The 11493-nt window shown below is 41.7% G+C and overlaps 1 long non-coding RNA gene, 1 other non-coding gene and 1 pseudogene across 2 annotated transcripts; 1 reads left to right on the top strand and 2 right to left on the bottom strand.

Annotated features, from left to right (window-relative positions):
* Nucleotides 1–481: 481 nt before the first annotated feature.
* Nucleotides 482–642, bottom strand: LOC123140189 (U1 spliceosomal RNA). Its single transcript, XR_006469842.1, has one exon. It is a non-coding gene; the product is annotated as a U1 spliceosomal RNA (small nuclear RNA).
* A 2136-nt stretch (nt 643–2778) lies between these two features.
* Nucleotides 2779–8368, bottom strand: LOC123139388 (uncharacterized). The gene is made up of 2 exons (XR_006469568.1): nt 8211–8368; nt 2779–3561 (listed from the first exon to the last, which is right to left on the bottom strand). It is a non-coding gene; the product is annotated as an uncharacterized lncRNA (long non-coding RNA).
* Nucleotides 8369–8600: 232 nt separating this feature from the next.
* Nucleotides 8601–10281, top strand: LOC123139655 (uncharacterized; annotated as a pseudogene).
* Nucleotides 10282–11493: the final 1212 nt, after the last annotated feature.

Genomic DNA, 11493 nt, shown 5'->3' on the forward strand with positions numbered 1-11493 from the left:
GCCGCGGTGTTTCCTTTCAGCTTCTGAATTATTCAGGCTATAATTGCATGACGAGTGTTGAAAATTCCAATGCCTTGTTCTTGGAGGTAAACACTCTGCACATGTGAGTGAGCGTATGAAATTCAATTCCCACGATGTATCTCTTACAGCGACAAGGTCGAACTATGTGCACAATTGGTGCATTCGTTAGTATTCCTTTATCTAGTTAGTTCAAACTAGCAGTCAAACTGTACGCACTAAATTTGGTACAGTACTAAAAAATGTGCAGAAGCGAAGGGCAGGGCCTGAGAAAAACAAGTCTCCAGCATTATTTTGAATAAATATGCCATCACTTTGAAGATGTCATCACAATTCAGAGGATGTTTGCACTTGAAAATTTATTGTTATATGTAACACTGAGCAGCAAGATGCAAAAATTTTAGTTTTGTATATGCAACGCAACGCAAGTCAATAAAAGCCAAATTTTTAATTTTATAGATTGGTAGGGGCCGCGCGAACGCGTACCCCCTCTACCACAAATTACGACGTCCACTCTCCCACTTGGGGAGATGGTAGGCCAACGCGCTCACCAGGTGCAATGTGAGCCATTGATCTAGGCCACGACCCTTCTTGATCGGCCGTCGACCCCGTCCAGGTAAGTATGTTGTAATGTTGCCCTGGTGCTAATTATATACTCCTGCTCTCACAACCTCCCTTGTTCGGCTGGCGAGGTGGTACTAAACCAAACCATAGCGCTGTGATTCATTAGCCTTTTTTTAAGGGGTCTGTGCTTCATTAGCCAGTTGTTGGGTGGAAGCTCGCAGGCCTGATTACCCGTGAGGGTACTTGTGTTCCACAGGCCCGTGATTCTGCTTGGGGCCTGATTCCCTGTGTGGGGGCAATTGTGTTCGGCAGGCCTAATTATGTTTGGGTGCAAGCTCGCTTGATTTTTTTTTCTCAACATAGGTACACGCTGCAAACGAGGAGATCAGAATGTCGCTGGAAAAAACCTAAAAAAGGAACATTGCCGGAAAAAATGTAGTAATAATAATTTTTTTTGTGGGAAGTAATAATATGCTACCTCTGCTCATTAATATAAGACATATTTTTAGACTGAATGAACAGAGGGAGTACTATTTTTTTTTAAAACAAAGGCATAAGATTTGCCTCATCCGATTAAGGGAATAGACTTTGGTTTACACGATGCACATGAGGACATATGCCACTTATTACAAAAAGATCATCACTATCCCGGTATTATATTCCCTTGTTTGTTGGCACCACTGGCAACCCAAAGTTTCGGTTCGAGTTTGATGTTGTTGAGACGGTTGGAGGAGCACTCTTGTGACGGGGTTCATTCCAAATGGTCCAATAAAAATTAATAAAGAAACACAATAATATACTATCATCATAGCAGAAGAAGAAAATCCTTTGGCATACAGAAGGCAAGGGAGTGCCGAGAAGAGTGTATCATGTGCAACGCATCAATAGGTGCACCGGATGCACCAGTTGATTATGGGCCGCCGGATGGACAACAAATGGACAAGATGTATAACAAGGTGGGTTGCAGGAACATCTACATCTCCAGCCTCGTAGAGTTACCCAATTGCGTGATATTCCTGGTCCTGGACAAACATCTTATCTCTTCCCCTTGTTCTGTCCCCTTCTGTACCAACCCGTCCGTCGAGCTGCAAGCTAGGTTTTTTTTTCTTTTGGCAAGGGATGGTTTTGCTTATTATGAACCAACAAAATAACCTGCAAAACGAAATGTGACTATTTTTTCCCCAGAAAAAAATGTTGGACCCCGGTTCCGTTTCATCAAAAAGGAGAGCACATCACAGCCACTTCCAATTCTGTTCACCGACCTCTGCCTATCGCAGCGCGGAGAGAAAGCAAAAACAGGTACGAAACCGAAGTTCCAAACATTCCAGCACCCTACAAAATCTGAACAGAAACTACAGGTTTTAAGCTTCAGGGGAGAAGCTGTCCATAGCTCCAGATCACTCCATGCACTCAATCATGCACTGAATCTTTTTTGAAGGATAACTTTACAATAAGAGATGCACCATGTACTGGATCTTTCAGATGCCAATATATCCTGGCTTAGGCAATAGATTGAGCACCATACAGCTCCCCTCGTCAAATGAACGAGACATCTCGGCTTGCTGACAGAGACAAAGTGGATGCGACTAGAACGCTGGTTTGTACACATGTGTTTGCTCATATGTGAAGCTCCACCTATGTTTGCCTTGCTCGTAAATTTTCCCGTTTGGATATTCCACATTGCAACAACACCCAGAAAGAAAACAAAAGGCCAGACGAGATATCTCGATAGAAAAATTGCTCATATGTGAAGTTCCACACATGTTTGCCTTGCTCTTAAAATGTTTGGATGTTCCACACAAAGTTGCAACAACACCCAGAAAGAAACGATAGGCCAGACCAGAAATTTCGACAGAAAAATTGCTCATATGTGAAGCTCCAAACATGTTTGTGTGTGGTATCAGATTCAACCAAGTGTTAAACAACATGAAAAGGTTAAAATCAAACCAAATCCTCCAACAACAACAACAACGCTAAAAATAGAAATGGTTGTCCAAACATGAAGCAAGACAAGAAGCGAACGAAACTCCTCAGATGTCCCTTCTGCTCGACATAATGTGCAGCATCGGTAGATGTGCTTTCAGGAATTGGAACGATATATGATGTGAAGTAAGTCATCATTGGAGTATCCCACGCCTTAAGGAAGCAGATTTGATACATGGCAGCATTTTAAACCAGAAACTTAAAAGGAAATCCTTTGAAGTTATACACATGTTCACTTATGGTGCCAAATTAGCATGAAAATCGTTTGGCAATCGAACAATTCAATGAAGAACAATGGATAAGATTTGCCTCATCCGATTAAGGGAACAGACTTTGGTTTACACTATGCACATGAGGACATATGCCACTTATTACAAAAAGATCATCACTATCCCGGTATTATATTCCCTTGTTTGTTGGCACCAGTGGCAACCCAAAGTTTCGGTTCGAGTTTGATGTTGTTGAGACGGTTGGAGGAGCACTCTTGTGACGGGGTTCATTCCAAATGGTCCAATAAAAATTAATAAAGAAACACAATAATATACTATCATCAGAGCAGAAGAAGAAAAATCCTTTGGCATACAGAAGGCAAGGGAGTGCCGAGAAGAGTGTATCATGTGCAACGCATCAATGGGTGCACCGGATGCACCAGTTGATTATGGGCCGCTGGGTGGACAACAAATGGACGAGATGTAGGACAAGATGGTTGCAGGAACATTTTACATCTTCAGCCTCGTAGAGTCACTCAATTGGGTGAATATTCCTGGACACACACGTTGTCTCTTCCCCTTTCCCTGTCCCCTTCTGTACCAGCCCGTCCGTCGAGCTGCAAGCTAGGATCTTTCAGGTGCCAATATATCCCGGCTTAGGCAATAGATTGAGCACCACACAGCTCCCCTCATCAAATGAACGAGAGATCTTGGCTTGCTGAAAGAGACAATGTGGATGCAACTAGAACACTAGTTTGTACAACTAGCATTTCTCCCTAGATAGCCCCTGAAAGAAGGAACATCATCTATTTTCAGATGCACATGCAAGACAAAAGGTCAACAAAATGATCTGGTTGGATACAAATAAATTTTATGCTGCAGCGAAGGGGAGCCTTGGCGCAGTGGTAAAGCTGCTGCCTTGTGACCATGAGGTCATGGGTTCAAGTCCTGGAAACAGCCTCTTGCAGAAATATAGGGAAAGGCTGCGTACTATAGACCCAAAGTGGTCGGACCCTTCCCTGGACCCTGCGCAAGCGGGAGCTACATGCACCAGGTTGCCCTTTTTAGAGAATTTCAACTGTACTGGTTAAGATTTGTGTACCAGAAACATGGATCTTACTCCTAAAATTATTACCGAGTCTTGATTACCAAAAAAAAGCCCTTGCCATTGGTTCAAGCTTTTCTTGTCCTTATTATTCGCTCTTCATCCGGCAAAGCTGATATGCTACAGAATTTTTTGAAAGAATAGGAGTATAGCTAACCTGAAATTGTTATGGCTCAAGTGAAGAATCATTTAAACAAATCAAATGTATAATTATGATTAGAGTTCACACATACTACGGATTTAATTTAGCAACATGGGGCATATACTTGAGAACTATTGCTCAAATATCTTTGGCCTCAGACTGAGTCATGACCGGTTTCTACTATGATTTCTGTTAGTGGCATAGGAAACACACAAGAACCAATATGGGAAGGCTCCCGTATACTACCAGATATAACATCTATTCCACCCTTAATCAGGAAGAGCACCGATATTCTAAACCTTTTCTTTCACTCATGATATGAATAAAGAAGTACCTCTGGTCTACAGAGTAACATATATTTTTTTTTGGAAGGAAGTAATAATGTGCTATAACCATTAAAGAAACACAATAATATACTATCACAGGAGAAAGAACAAAAAATCTTTGGATTATGAACCTCTAGTGAGACAACAAATCTACGTGTAGACCAGAAGGTAAGAGAGTGTATCTATACAGGATTGACTGTGTTACAAGTACAGGCGGTGGGGATGAATACAGCAAGGCCTCCTTTGGTTCATAGGATAGGAATTTTATAGGAATAGGAAAATCATAGGAAGTGAGATGACATGCATCTCAATTCCTATTGAGAAAGAGATGACATCTGGTGTATAGGATAGGAATTTTTCCATTGAGCCTAGACTAATGTTTTTTTTCCTCCAAAATGTGAAGAATTGATTCTCATCCTACATAGGAATAGGAATCCATTCCTATAAACCAAAGGGGCTTCAAAGGAATTTTTTCTTTGCAAATCCTATCCTATAGTGTTCCTACAAAATTCCTACAAACCAAAGGAGGCCCAAATGTGTGAGCAGGATCCTTCACTATTCACTCTGCTGAGTTGCAGCTTGTGACTGCAGAATCATGCGGTGAAACACATGCGAGGTGGAGAACTCGAATGTTAGCTGTTTGTCTTTGCATGATGCCAGGCTGAGGCTGCTCACAGCCCTGCTGTGCTGTGGCCGTCTGGCCAAGACCCTGGACGTCAAACCCACATCACCCCATGGTTGCAAGTTGCAACCATCTTCCAACCCTGTCTTTCGTGCCTGACCCAAGCTTTCGGAGGCAAACATTTGATGACTGACACTGTCAGCAAGCTCCTCCCTGGCTTTCTCAGCACACTCTCTTGTAGTGTAGGTCAAAAACAATGGAGGCACGATCCCTCGAATACTGCTCAGTAATTCAAGCATCAAGGCAACCAATCAGTCACCTGCCTTGCTCAGGAGCTTAAGAGAAACTGGGTGATTAACTCTGCAAACAAGAAAAAATGCTTCTTGCGAGATTATAGCCAAGTGCAGAGCAGATGAAGACCATCAAATGGACCATAGATAGTTGCATCCAGTGTTGGTTTCTCCATTGGTGAACAAAAGCTTGCTAAAACTTAATTGAACAAAACACACAAATAAATATCATCATATTAGCAGATACAATGTCAATTTAGTGATTCAACGCCTAGAGTCTGTAAACCAGTTAGACTAACAATATGAAAATATGTATTGTTTCTTTAACTAATGATTCGGCTCGCCAAGTCGTATCACTTGAAAGCTTACAAAAATAAACCAAAGACCGAACCAGAAATCTTGAAAAAAAAATACTCACATTTGAAGATCCACACAGGTTTGCATGTGGTATCAAATTCACCAAGTGTCGAACAGCATGAGAAATATCAAAATCAAACAAATTCTCCAGAACATGTAAAATAAAAAGAGTTCTCTCCAAACAGTAAGCGAGAAAATAAACGAATTGAACTCCTCAGATGTCCCTTTTGTTCCACAAAACGTGCAGCATCCATGGACGTGCTTTCAGGAATTGGAACGACATACAAGGCGAAATAAGTCATCACTGGAGTATCCCACAGCGGAAGGAAGCAGACTTGACACATCGCACCATGTCAAACCAGAAATCTTACAAGGAACAATTTGAAGTTATACACATGTTCTCCTATGGTATCAAATTCAACCAACCATCGGCAGTGTGATAGTTTGGAAATCAAACAACTCAATGAAGAACAGTGAAACAAAAAGAATTGTCCAAACATTAAGAGAGAAAAGAAACAAATGAACTCCTCAGATGTCCCTTCTGCTCCACAAAATGTGCAGCATCCCATGGATGTGCTTTCAGGAATTGGAACGATATACAACGCGAGATAAGTCATCACTGGAGTATCCCACACCTAAGGAAGCAGATTTGGTACATTGCACCATTTTAAACCATAAATCAAGGAACCATTTGAAGTTATATACATGTTCACTTATAGCATCAAATTCAACCGACTTATGAAAACACGAAAATAGTACGGAAACCGAACAAACTTAATGAAGAACACGAAAATAAAAAGAGTTGTTCAAACATTTAGCAAGAAAAAAACAAACTAAACTCCTCAGATGTCCCTTCTGCTCCACAAAATGTGCAGCATCCTGTGGATGTGCTTTCAGGAATTGGAACGATATACAAGGCGAAACAAGTCATCACTGGAGTGTTTGACACCTTAACTGAGCAGAGTCGATATATTGCATCATTCGAAAGCACAAATCTTGAAAAAAGAACCGTTTTTAGTTATACATGTTCACTTACGGTATGAAAGCCAACCAGCTGTGGGCAAAGTGAAAATGAAAATAGTTTCTGAATCAAACAAGGCTCAGCGAAGAAAGTGAAATAAAAATGGTTCTCCACAAATTGCACAAAAATAAAATGGATTAAACTCCTCAAATGCCCCTTCTACTTCACTGAACAAAAACAAATAAATAAATAACATCACATTAGCAGATACAATGTCAGTTCTGTGATTCAACGCCTAGAGTTTGTAAACCAGTCAGACAAACTCAAAATATCTGTTGTTTCTGTAACTCAAAATTTGGTTTGCCGAGTCGTATTGCTCGTGAATGTTTTGATGTTCCACACAAAGTTGCAACAACACCCAAAAGGAAACGGAAGGCCAAACCAGAAATCTCAACAAAAAATACTCATATGTGATGCTCCACACATGTTTGTATGTGGTGTCAGTTGCAACCAAGTGCCAAACAGCATGAAAAGATTAGTGAAAACAAATTATCCAACAACATTAAAAATAGAAAGATTTGTCCAAACATTAAGCAATAGAAGAAGCAAATTGAACTCCTCAGGTGTCCCTTCTGCTCCACATAATGTGCAGCATCCGGTGGATGTGCTTTCAGGAATTGGAACGATATATGAGGTGAAGTAAGTCATCACTGGAGTTTCCCCACAGATAAAGGAAGCAGATTTGATACATTGCACCATTTTATACCAGAAACTTAAAGGGAATCATTTGAAGTTATAAACATGGTCACTTGTGGTATCAAATTCAACCAACGCTCAGCAGAATGAAAATAATTTGGCAATCGAACAACTCAAAAAAAAAGGTTTTTCGAGCATTTAACTCCTCAGATGTCCCTTCTGCTCCACACAATGTGCAGCATCCCATGGATGTGCACTTTCAGGAATTGGAACGATATACAAGGCGAAATAAATCATCACTGGAGCATCCCACGCAACAAGGACGCAAAGCAGTTCAGCGCGATTCAGCACACCTCACTATTCAAACTAGTAGAAGAAATGTTGACAAACGGGGTCATAGTTGGAGCACCGCAGACATTTATTTGGTTGCGGTATCGAATTTGAAGCACCCAAGTGTCAACAGCATTTAACAGTTTGAGAATTAAACGAAGACCCCAAAGAGCGCCACTGAAGTAAGAATTGACCAACAAAACAAAGGAACTGGACTCCTCAGATGTCTCTCGAGCTCCACACGGCGTGCGGCATCCCATTCCTTCCCATGGGAACGGGATGCGGCGCGGTTTCAGGAATTGGAACGACATAGGACGAAGCCGGTCATCACTGGAGTGTATATATCAGCTTAATTAGGAAGCAGATCCGGTGCAGCGCGCTATGCATCTCGCTGTCGCGACTAACATTGGGGAAACAATCTGAACCTCGGAGGCTCCCTCTGGCCGGCTGAACCCTATACACGCGAATCTCAGAGGTTGAACTACTAGAACAGAACAGATAGTAGCCTCGAAGCGCAAGATGGACAGTGATAAGAAGCGACGCATCTAGATCCTGGACGAGAGTTACTAGGGCTTATGCTAGTGAAGCGGGAGCGACGGTGCGGTACCTGCGTTCGTCCGATGCGTAGAGGTTCTGCCGCCCCGGGACGCAGAAGCTGGGGGGCGGCCCTGCGCGTCGCCGTCGCGCCGCCCGCCGCCGGCACGGACGGGAGCCGCGGCTTCACTCACGAAGCAGCCCAGCAAAATCTTTCGGGTTAAGTAGGCCGGGTCGGGCTGGGCCGTGCGAGTCGTCGGACCGGACCGGATCGTGATCCGGGCCGAGGTAAATACGTTAACGCCGAGAGCAAACGTAAACCCAGTGCCTCGCTGTTGTTGTGGGACTCTGATAATTCCCCCACATCTCCAGATTTCTGATCCGATGACGCTGTAGCAATGCCGCTGCGCATTCGTCCCGGACCAGGCTGTGACAAGGGAATGCAAAACAATCAACTTAGACTATGCTGCAGCGTTCTGCCTTGTGGATTTATGTGATGTCTGACTACATCATCTGTCACGAGTTGTTAATCTCTGAAAAGGGGATGTAAAGTGATCCGTTCAAGAGCCTTCCAGAGTTATATGCTCAAAACTTGCAATTTTCTATCCAGCCTTCTCATGATTACAAATTACTCATTTGAACGGTCGTGCTACCATGGTGTATCTTTGCTGCAGGACGTGCTATGGACGGTTTTATCAAAGTTGCCTCTGGATGAGGCTGTAAGGACCAGTGCACGGTATCAAGGAAATGGAGAGTCTTGTGGATAGTGCGGTATCCTCGCCGATAAAGTTCCTAACTTTTGATTTGACACCGGAACGTTTTGGAGGTCATTATGATCGGTACTTGTTTCCGTTCCAACGTTTGAATAGAGCAAGTATATCCCGTCTACAGAAAATCCATCTTAGCTTTGGATATCTCCGGCCACCGTACCAACCGGGTTCAGTGGTTTCCCTAACCTACGGAAGCTTGATCTGAACTGAGTGAATGTCAATGGAAAATATCTCCCAAGACATGTTGTCAAATTGCTCTAACCTGGAGTAGTCAAGTATTGTTAGATGTCATCTCTATGATGAACTAAATTAGAGGTTAATGGTCCACTGCCTCACCTGCTATACTTGCATTTTTCATTCTGCGAGATAACGAAGATTGCATTGCATGCCATGAAACTCAGAAATTTTGTATACAAGGGAAACCCGGTATGTATTGACCTCGGTAAATCTTCAAGACTCGAAAAGTGCAGATATTAGTTTTTATGGAGTGACTCTTGAGGACGCTACCACCCAAAACTTGCTAATGTGTTTACACATGTTCAAAATCTGACTTCTGATACTTGCTACGAAACCACCACAGGTTTGTTAGTTGACCATCCCTAGCTTATTATATCTTCTAAACCATTTAGTCATACTGACCTTTGATTGTTTGTCTTCCAGATGCCTGATGCATAACCCATGCAAGTTTTCCCAGCTGAGGCATTTGAAACTGATGCTGCTATTTGAAAACGATGTTGACACTCCACATTTGGTCTCCTTTCTGACATCTGCTCCTTTCCTCGAAACACTAGAGATGGATGTAAGTATTCTTATGGTTTCCTCTCGGGTAATTTGTACACTTCTCCATGTTATTGCATCGATACTCTTCCAAATCAGTACAAGATCAAGCATTTCTATTTCATCATAACTTGGATATAGCAAACCAGCCAGTTGAATTTGTACCATCTCCCCCCCTGCATGCTCACATATGTATGAGCTTAACTTCTCTAGTTTCTTACATTACATTCAGGACTCCTGCTACTTTCGAAAATTGTATCTTAGTTTTCTTATTCCAATTTGCAGTTTATTGTTTCTCCTTCCCTATACACGGGACAGGTGCCTATGAAGGGACTTCTGGAGGGTCCATATAAATATCTGAAGAACGTGTGCATGACAGCATTCCGAGGATCCAGAGGCCAGCTTGAATTTCTTTTGCACATTGTGGGAAATTCCCCTGCTTTGGCATTTTTAACTATTGACCATTCCTATAAACAGGTGAAGCGTGTGTGAAAAGATCCTGCAAAGGAAGCGGAATTCGTGGATTCAGCTCATCGAACCACTAGAAGATATCTCGAAGGAAAAATCTCTCCCAAGTACTCTGTAAGATTGCTTTAAGCAGGGTTTAAGTGAGATATACAGCGAGTATGTGACTTTTGTGATACAAAATCGCAGCCACAAACAAATTCTTTCAAATATGATCTAACGACACCAGTTTTATGTCACATACAAGCTATACTATTAGAGTAATTGTTGGTTAAAGACCTATCCGTATGAAAGGTGTCTGTTAATGAATGAAAGTAACATACTAACATCCGACAAATATTTAGGAACGGAGGGAGTATTACAGAAAACATACATCGTCCTCATTCAGGTGTCTGTTAATTATAGCTGGTGTGGTCCTCATACACCATCCATTTAGTTGTTTCCGGCTCACCCACTCAAATCGTATGAGTGATTAAACAACTAGCGCGAAAACTGTTGCGCATTCGTGCATCTGTTTTCTTGTTCTATTTTCCACTGATGTGGCTCACTATGCTGTCAGTTATATATCACAAAGAGAACATATACAAGCAATAGCACGATACAATTGTCTGGTAAGCAAATTCTGCCATTTTAGGTGACATCAGTCCCGGAGTAGGAAGAGTGGCACGATGATCATGAAACAGTCGGGAAAAAACTTTTGGTGAGATAGCATGATCTTATCGTACAAAAAAAGAGGCAGCATGGTACTACCACCTAGGATTTCCTAAAACTAAGTCGTTTAACGTGGAACAAGCACTCTGGTGAACAATAATTAAGAAAAACAATAAAATTTCAAAATCTGAACTTTCTTGACAAACGTTGCTGAGTATTTCACCTGTGTGCAATGTTTCGTGAAGAAAAAAAAATTGTAATGCTCTGGGGAAATAATCTGTTTTTCTTTTCTAGACTATCATGGATGCCATTCCATAACAAAAAAAATTGTACTGAAGTTCCATTTTTTGTTTTCCAAATTAATCGCTTAAATTTGGGACTTATTTTGATGTGGAACAACAAGCATGGATATATAACAAGTTATTCGAAAATTAGGGTCACCGAATTCTAACCGCAAAGGATTTGGGCTACAAACAACACTTTGATTAAATACAACTAATTTTGAAGCTGTATGTAGTCCGCGTTAAAATCTTTAGAAAGACTTATATTTAGGAACGGAGGGAGTAACATGGTTTGTGCATGCCTGAGGCTGTTACATTATTTGTTTCTTTCCTTCTATACAATTATGATTTGTTTCTTTCCTTCTATACAATTACATGATTTGTTTCTTTCCTTCTATCACAAATTCTTTCC

The sequence above is a fragment of the Triticum aestivum genome, chromosome 6B, assembly GCF_018294505.1.
Source record: "Triticum aestivum cultivar Chinese Spring chromosome 6B, IWGSC CS RefSeq v2.1, whole genome shotgun sequence".
Taxonomy (NCBI): domain Eukaryota; kingdom Viridiplantae; phylum Streptophyta; class Magnoliopsida; order Poales; family Poaceae; genus Triticum; species Triticum aestivum.